Source organism: Pistacia vera, unplaced genomic scaffold, assembly GCF_008641045.1.
Source record: "Pistacia vera cultivar Batoury unplaced genomic scaffold, PisVer_v2 Contig445, whole genome shotgun sequence".
In the NCBI taxonomy this organism is placed as follows: Eukaryota; Viridiplantae; Streptophyta; class Magnoliopsida; order Sapindales; family Anacardiaceae; genus Pistacia; species Pistacia vera.
In genome coordinates, this window is record NW_022196274.1 from 335043 (window position 1) to 343176 (window position 8134).

The 8134-nt window shown below is 31.7% G+C and overlaps 1 long non-coding RNA gene across 1 annotated transcript; it reads right to left on the reverse strand.

The window, feature by feature from the left end:
* Nucleotides 1–2563: 2563 nt before the first annotated feature.
* LOC116144394 lies at nt 2564–3391 on the reverse strand. The gene is made up of 2 exons (XR_004130252.1): nt 3327–3391; nt 2564–2713 (listed from the first exon to the last, which is right to left on the reverse strand). It is a non-coding gene; the product is annotated as an uncharacterized LOC116144394 (long non-coding RNA).
* Nucleotides 3392–8134: the final 4743 nt, after the last annotated feature.

Below are 8134 nucleotides of genomic sequence, written 5' to 3' on the forward strand. Positions count from 1 at the left end.
ACCCCCTATATTTGTTAGTTTACTTAAACACTCTCTACAGTAAAAGTTTAAAAATTAACTAATGTACCCTAGTCACCCAAGAGGACAGTTGGCCGTCGGCCACCACCACTAGACGTGCATCATTCCAGCCATGACGACCAACAATGGCAGGTGATGATGGTCTTAGATGGATTAATTTTCAGATTGGAATGAGTGAAAGGTTTTTTAGTTGAATGGAGTTGGAAAAATATTTTAAGTTGAATCAAATAGGATAATAGAAAACATGCCTCGCCTACTTTTCATTTTGAGACAAAAAATTCTTATTTTTTGAATGAAATTATCCACTAATATTTTGTTTTTTAATCTAAATAAGATAATTAAAAAATGATTCAAAATATTATAACAAATGGGGCGGTGACTTTTTTTTTTTTAAGGTGATTGTATTTGTACCCCAAATCCTGCAATGATAGCTTCAGTAGATGTTTTTGTTTTTAAATATAATTTCAGACTTTTTCCTCGGACAACCCCTGAAACAGAAATACTGACACGTGGCCCACCAACTCGGGAACTAGCCACTTGGAACCCCCTGTCGTGAGTTGTTTTTGTTTGTTTAGATAGCAGACCGGAGTTGACCAAGTAAGAGATCAAGAAGATACCGCTGATTGACCAAAAACATAATTCCATCATTGCAAAAGGCTGAATATTGATGTGACAATAGGAGAGATAAAAATATTGTGACAGGTAATATGCATTTGTGCCCTTAAAATGTGAAGGAAATTACAAAAATACCCTTAAGACTACCTGTTTGAGGTTTGAACCAATGCTCCAAAATCTAGACTGAAAGATGACTCGATCGTTTCGGTTTAACCGGTCTGACCAATGGATTAGACCGATGATGTCATCAAATATATATATATATATATATTTTCTCACATGTCATTTTATCTTCTCTTTCTCCTCTTTTTTTTTTTTTTCCTGTTTCTTTCCCTCCTCCCTTTCTTCTTTATATTATATATTTTCAATATGTCACTTCGTTTTCTCTTTCTTCTTCTCTCCTTCATCCTTTTTTTTTTTTTTTTTCCCTCTCTTTCTCGCCGTCCCTTCTCTTTCTTCTTCTTCCATACTCTCCTCTTTTCTCACCTCCTCTTCTTTTTCTTCTTCTACATCTTTTAGATCTTCTTCTTCATCTTATTTTTTTCTCTTTCTCTCCGTCCTGTTCTCTTTCTTCTTCTTCTGCTTCTTTAGATCTTCTCCTTTTATCTTTTTTTTTTTTTTCACTTTCTAAACTCGAATCTAATAAAAGATGAATAAAGGTGGAAGAGAAGACGAACGAAGTTAGATCGAAAGCCGGAAAAAGATGAAAAAAAAACAAATAAAAATTAAAGAAACGAAGGTTGAAGCAAAAAAAGTAGGGATTTTTCCTTTTAAAACAGTCACATGTGTTGGACCGGATTTTCATCTGATCCGGTTGGACCAGCAGTCTGATACTATTCATCCGATCTAATAACAGTAAAAAACGGTTTAAATGAAAATACCAGTTTTTAACTCTTAATGAATTGGAATTATTGACGAAACCCGGTTGGACCGTCCATTCCGGTCCGGTTTAAAAAATTGGTTTGAACGTAAATTTGCAACTTAAAAAATTGTGAAATTACAAAAAACTCAAAGCATTTGACCACTGGTTCAATTGAAGTAGCCGTTGGCCAAGGAAGTATTTAAGCATCATGCACAATAGCACAAGGGATAGCATAATACTCACATGCACAATAGCACAAGGGATAGCATAATACTCACCATGTCGGGGACCCGGCCTGACCTGAACGGGGTAGAGTTTCCTCAAGTTGTTTGGGGTTCGGGTTAGGGACGAGCTGAAAATCAGTCCCCAAATTCGAGGACGAAATTGGTCCCACCCTAGCCCCAAATTGTCTTCACCCTGACTTCCTTGACCCGGCCTATATATTATTATTATTATTATTATTATTATAATAATTATTATTATGATTTGTAGTACTAGTAAGGTTTAGTTTTAACCATTTAATCTTATATTAATTAGAATAGTTGAAAAAGTCATAAATTATATAAGAACAAATTATAATTGTGTGAGTATTTTATGAAATCATATACAAATGGGTAATAAATAATAATAAATTAAATATAATAATCATTATAAATATTTGTAATACAGAATAAAAATGTTATATATGTATAACGTATCGTTTGATATACATAATATATATGTATAATGTATATATATACATTATAAATTTAATTTCTTTTTGGATGGTATACATTATAATTCAGAGAAAATGATAAGATATCTCAAGAATGCAAAACCCCCAAATGGGGATTTTGGAGCTTCCTCGAATTCTCCGTTTGGAGATCGGGCCTAATTCGAGGATTCCCTGACCTGGCCCGTGCCCATCCCTACATGCACCAATAAGGTTATGAAAAATTGCATTGAGTAGGCAACCTCATTTGCAAATTAGGCAACCTCATTCAAACACTTTATCACAACAACATTCATCCATCCATCTACAATGTCTTATTCAACATGGATTGTAACTATTCTGAAGTAAAACAGTGGTAAAAGACTTCAAATAAAGTTAATATTCATATTGTATTGCACCTGAAAAGAATATACATTTTAACTGCTTAATGTTTGCTGTCGTTACAAATGGATTTCGGTTCGGTTGCCGAGTATCCGGTTTCTGAACCGAATTTGCTGCTTCAAATCCTACAAAGCAATTGAAAATCATTTTTAGATTCAATACACATCACAAAAAACAAAGTAATTCAAGAGTCGACAAAGCAAAATAAAACAAGACAAGTAGTAAGCTTGAAAACTTATGGTGACAAACAAAAGGAAAACTCAGTTTAGAGCATCAAAATGAGGCTTGGAAACAAGCCAAATTCACACAAATCTAAAGGGGAATTAACAACAAAGACGCAAACAAGAGCTGAAAAACAACCAAAATCAATCCAAATATTCAAGTTTGCGTGGCTAAGCGGCCATGAAGATTGAAGAGACCTACAAGAATTCTATTTTTTTTGGCAACCGCGACATGGGTGGTCGCATGATCAAGTAAATTGCTTAAAAGAATTTCAACATTTAATATCGAAGAACAACTCATGGGTACCAAAACACAAAATTTTTTCATTTGCGCATTCTATCGAACATATGATCTACCACATCAAAAGTTTATGTATATACAGAGAGGTTAGGGTACGTCAATTAAAAAATGTGACTTAAATTTTTAAACATAAAAATTTATTGCATTGCTAAGAGAGGCACGTCAGGATTGTACATTTTGAACCGTTATTTCAGAACAATATATATATCGTCATACTAATTGTGAAAATAATTGACGATCAAGTTCCTCGACGGCTAACATCAACCACCACAACCTCCACCACCGCACCCACCACCACCACAACCCCCACCGCCACCGCCACAACCACTACTAATACTTGCAATAGCAGCTCCAGTAGCTAAACCAACAGCTCCTCCCAAAATAATCATTCCACCATCTTTTGTGCCACTGCTTTTGGTTTTTGCCTCTCCTTTTTCTACATCAACATGAGTTCGCTGAGGCGGAGGAATTGTCACACTAGGCGCCCTAGCAGTGGGATATTGATGAGTTTCCTTCTTTTTGCGGCCTCTGTTGCAAAGACAACGTAGAATTAAAAGGACTGCAATTGCAGAAAAGCAAGAAGCTATAACTATGAGAGCAATAGCGTAGGCTTTCATCCCAAGTATTTCTTGGAGATATCGAAAAGTAAATATGAAGAACTCTTGTTATGAACATATGTATTCTTAATCTTATATATACATACATTACACAGACTCTATTTAATTTCCAGATGAATTAAAGGGAAATTTACATCTTAGTTACCTTGCAATTTTGAGGAAAGATGCATGAAGCATGGCGAAAGTTTAGTGGGTTGACAGTTGACTTCATAATTTCATGTGAATTTCTTCAACACACCGTTGCATTTCTTCAATAGACAAATTAAACTAAATTCCTTAATCCATCTTCCTTAGCAGCTTCCTTGACCTTTTAAATTACTTGATGAGAGAAAGTATAATCCTTCAAATTCTTTGATGTCAACATTTGACTTTTAGCTAATTATCTCTTTGCAGTTTCCTACATAATTTTTAAATTAATTATAATTAATTACATATTTATAAATAAAGAAGACTTTGTCAAATGAATAAAATAAATGATAATAAGGATTGATTGTGAAGTGGAGTGGTCAACAAGCAATAGAAATAATGAAAACTAGTTTAAGGCCCGCGGAATGGCATTGTGCGGGTTGATTTTGAAATTAGATTTGGACATATTGTTTATCTTTTGGATCTTGTATATGAATTTCATTTTGACGTTATTTAATGTTGCATTAATGATTAATATTTTATATTAATTGCATATTAATTTTATGTGAAAAAGTAATATTTTATTACAGGCATTTTTTTGATACATTGGATAAAAGATTTTAATATTCTATTAATAAATAATATTTTATTTTAATTGCATATTAATTTTTTATGAAAAAGCAATATTTTATTGGATGTATTTTTTGATATACTGGATAAAAGAATTAATAATAGTAATTTTTTTCATCGTTACACATTTATATATACTTATTATTTAATCCAATTTGCTAAAATTAATTATAGTGGATATATATTGTAAAATATAATTAATTCAAAATGTTATTATTAATTATAGTGTTTTTTGAATTGGACACTTTTGGATTAACTTTAGCTTGTTATTTTTTTTGGATCGGATAGTTAATGCTCTATCAGTTATTGGGCCTGGCAAATTTGTTATTGTTGTATGAATTGTTTGGCCGGGTTTTATTTCAAATTTATTTACTATTTAATTAGGGTATTTTTCAGTACATTGTCATCATCTCTATCTTGTCGTCTTGTATCTGTTTTTGTTTTTTTTTTTTTCGATTTCAACTACCGCTTTTTGTTTGTTTAAAGCTTCTACAGTATCTAAACAATATTTTGTAAGAATGTAAGTAATATTTATTTTGTCCATTTTTATTTTTTTGTTTGGAACTCTTTGTTTTCGTTCTTTTTTTATCGTTTCATTTGTTTATCTATGGTTTATATTATATTGTGTAGCTTTGTTTGATATACATTGCATAATGACAATGAAGATTAAGTATTTGTTTGGGCTTTTGTAGTTTTGCAAGATTGATTTTTGAAATTTGATTGTAGCATGGAGATCTGAAATAAAGGGTTGAAGAAAGTGAAGCTTTATTTGGTTTTTTTTTTTTTTTTTTTGAGTTATTATACTGTTGTTCATATTATATTGTAAAGGTGTGTTTGATATGTATCGGATAATGAGAGTGATGATTAAGTACATGTTTGGGCTTTCATAGTTTTGCAAGATTAATTTTATATTTGGCTTTTGTTCTTGTTCGGGTATTGTTGATAGCATGTCAACCTCAAATCAAGTGTCCAAGAAAGGAAAGTGCCCTGTTAATGTTAATGCTAGATGCTCTGTTTGTTTTCAAAAAACAGATCTTGAAAAGCAAAATTAAGATATTCAGCGTTTAATTGATTATGTTGTTTATAGTGAAAGTGAAGAAAAAGATCAATGACCAGGATATGTGATTACGGAGAGTTCTCAGTCCAATAGGAAAAAGAAAACTCTGGAACAAAAATCTGATTACTTGATTGAACTAATAGAAAGTAAACAAAGCAAGCTTACTTCTCATGATAATTCTTGCACCTATCAATTCAAATACAGAAGTTTATATTTTAGTTCGCAAAAAGAGGTATTATTAGCATAGTTGTAAAAGTATTGTTTTTTATATGGATTTTCATTATTGTATTGATTTAATTGTTTTATTTATTTATTTGGTGTTGTTTTGTTAAACAGATTGAAATTTTAACTCAAGAGAACCATAAACTTGCTTTAAAGCTGGAAAACTTGCCTGGTAAACTTAAAGTGGTATGTTTGTTATGGCTTTTATATTTGTTTGATTTATTGAATTGTTTTTATTCGGGATTCATGTTTTTTAATTAGTGTTGTTTGGAAGGTGTTTTGAATATATGTTCTTTTGCATAACATATATGTGTTTGTTTATATTATAGACCATCGTACTTAACCGTCAGATTTCTATAATAGGGAACAACAAAACGGTTGTCAATTTTGACACTTTTTTTCTCAATAAATGCTCCAGTATCTCACCTTCATCATCTACAGTTGTTGCATTCACAAATTTCTTTGGAAAATGTTTTTTGCATTTCCCTTTCTCCATGCAAGGTGAACTTGTATTTAAATTTCCACATGGACCATGGATATTGCAGTTCCGAAAAGTTGCATAAGCAAGAGGATCCTTTTCTTTATCTGGTAATTCAGCAGATATCATCCTATCAATCTTCGATGGCGAAGGATTCTTATATTCACTACAGAGGAAAATCAATACATGTGCATGTGGGAGACCTTTTTTCTGGAATTCAATAGTATAAATAACTCGGAAATATAATAGATTATTGTCAGTAATTGTTGATATATTGTAAATTTCATATTATAAATCATAAATGAATAAATGGTTTGAAAGAAAATATACATATTATTTATAACAGTACTTACTTACCAGAGTTTCACCAAAATATTTATCCTTCTTTATCTCTTTCATCAGTTTAAGCAATTTCATCTCGAACACTCTACAAACGCAGTTACTCTTCCTTTTTCATCACATTGACCAATAGCATTCGATATATATTGTATCTTCGGCCACTTTGGATTACATGTGAATGTCAAAAAAATATCAGGATATCCATGATATCTACAAGTTGCCATAGCATCTTGATAATTCTGAATACGATATCGTGGGCTGCCAGCGTGAGAGGACGGTAGCAATGTACACTTGCCTATATTCTCTGCATTAATATCCCCTTTTGAAATAGCATCCATCAATCCCTATACAAATCACTTCTTAATTTTAATTTTAATTTTTCTTATCCAACGAAACCTTTCCTCTTCAATAGCCATATATGCATCTACAATATATTGTTGCAATTGTCTGCCAAATTTCATCAAAGTGTGTGTCCTTCATTCAATCTATACTGCAATCAAAAGGCATAAAATTGTCTCATAGTCAATTTATGCCTTATAGAAGTTTCTCTATCGCCTGATTCTCTATGCTTAATGACAACCCTATATCCATCATCTCCATACGGAAACAAAATTGGATAACTTAATGCCATAAAACTGGAATGTAAGTCAGTAATTCTCTGTAAACCATTCTTTGAATGATAAACAATAACATCCTTTCCAACATCTAACAGTCCAACATCACCAACAATTATTCCTGCAATTTCAGATGCAGCTGGCAAATTATACTATCTTCCATCTTTTTCTCTATGGATTTTTAACTGCAAGTGGAGTTCAGGAATATTATTTGATTCAATATAGTCCTTAGCAAACAGAAAACTTTTAACCAACTCTTTGTTCCTATCAAGCATCAATTCTTCGATCAATTCCTTGTCAACACTATTGTAAGTTGCTTGCCTTCCCATAGAATTCAATCTGTGACTGATTTCACATTGTGTATCATAGATGTAAAGCTGTGCAAAAGTAGGTTTCTTTCCAACAAGTGGAAGCAATGTCCCTATACGGTGATAATTTTGCCCACAAAGTCTGAAAACATATGGACCACTATTTTTATTAATATCAATATCAATGTCCCCTCCCATTAATGTAAATGAGAATATTGAGTTGTATATTTTTTATCTTGTTTCTGAATATTTTTCCTTTAGAACCATTGTTTACATCCAATAATTCTTTCAACAGTTCAGGTGGTTCTTTCAACAGTGGTAATTCAATTTTCCCATCCATATAGCATAACGAAAATATAGGAGAAGATATATTTCTGCCCTTAATTGTAAACTCTTCATACGACATGATTGCCCCACAATGCTTGCAATTGTAAGATGGTACACTAAAGTTCAATGGTTCCAAATCCACTGACAATAGAAATAACACTAATTTTAAACAAATATCAAAGATAATGATATTGTTACACAAATGAACAAACTGTAATTATTTGTTATGTAAATATATGTCTAATGTTTATAACTTACTATTACATATTTCTGAAAGAGTAAGCTTTAATTTAGATTTTTTTTCTT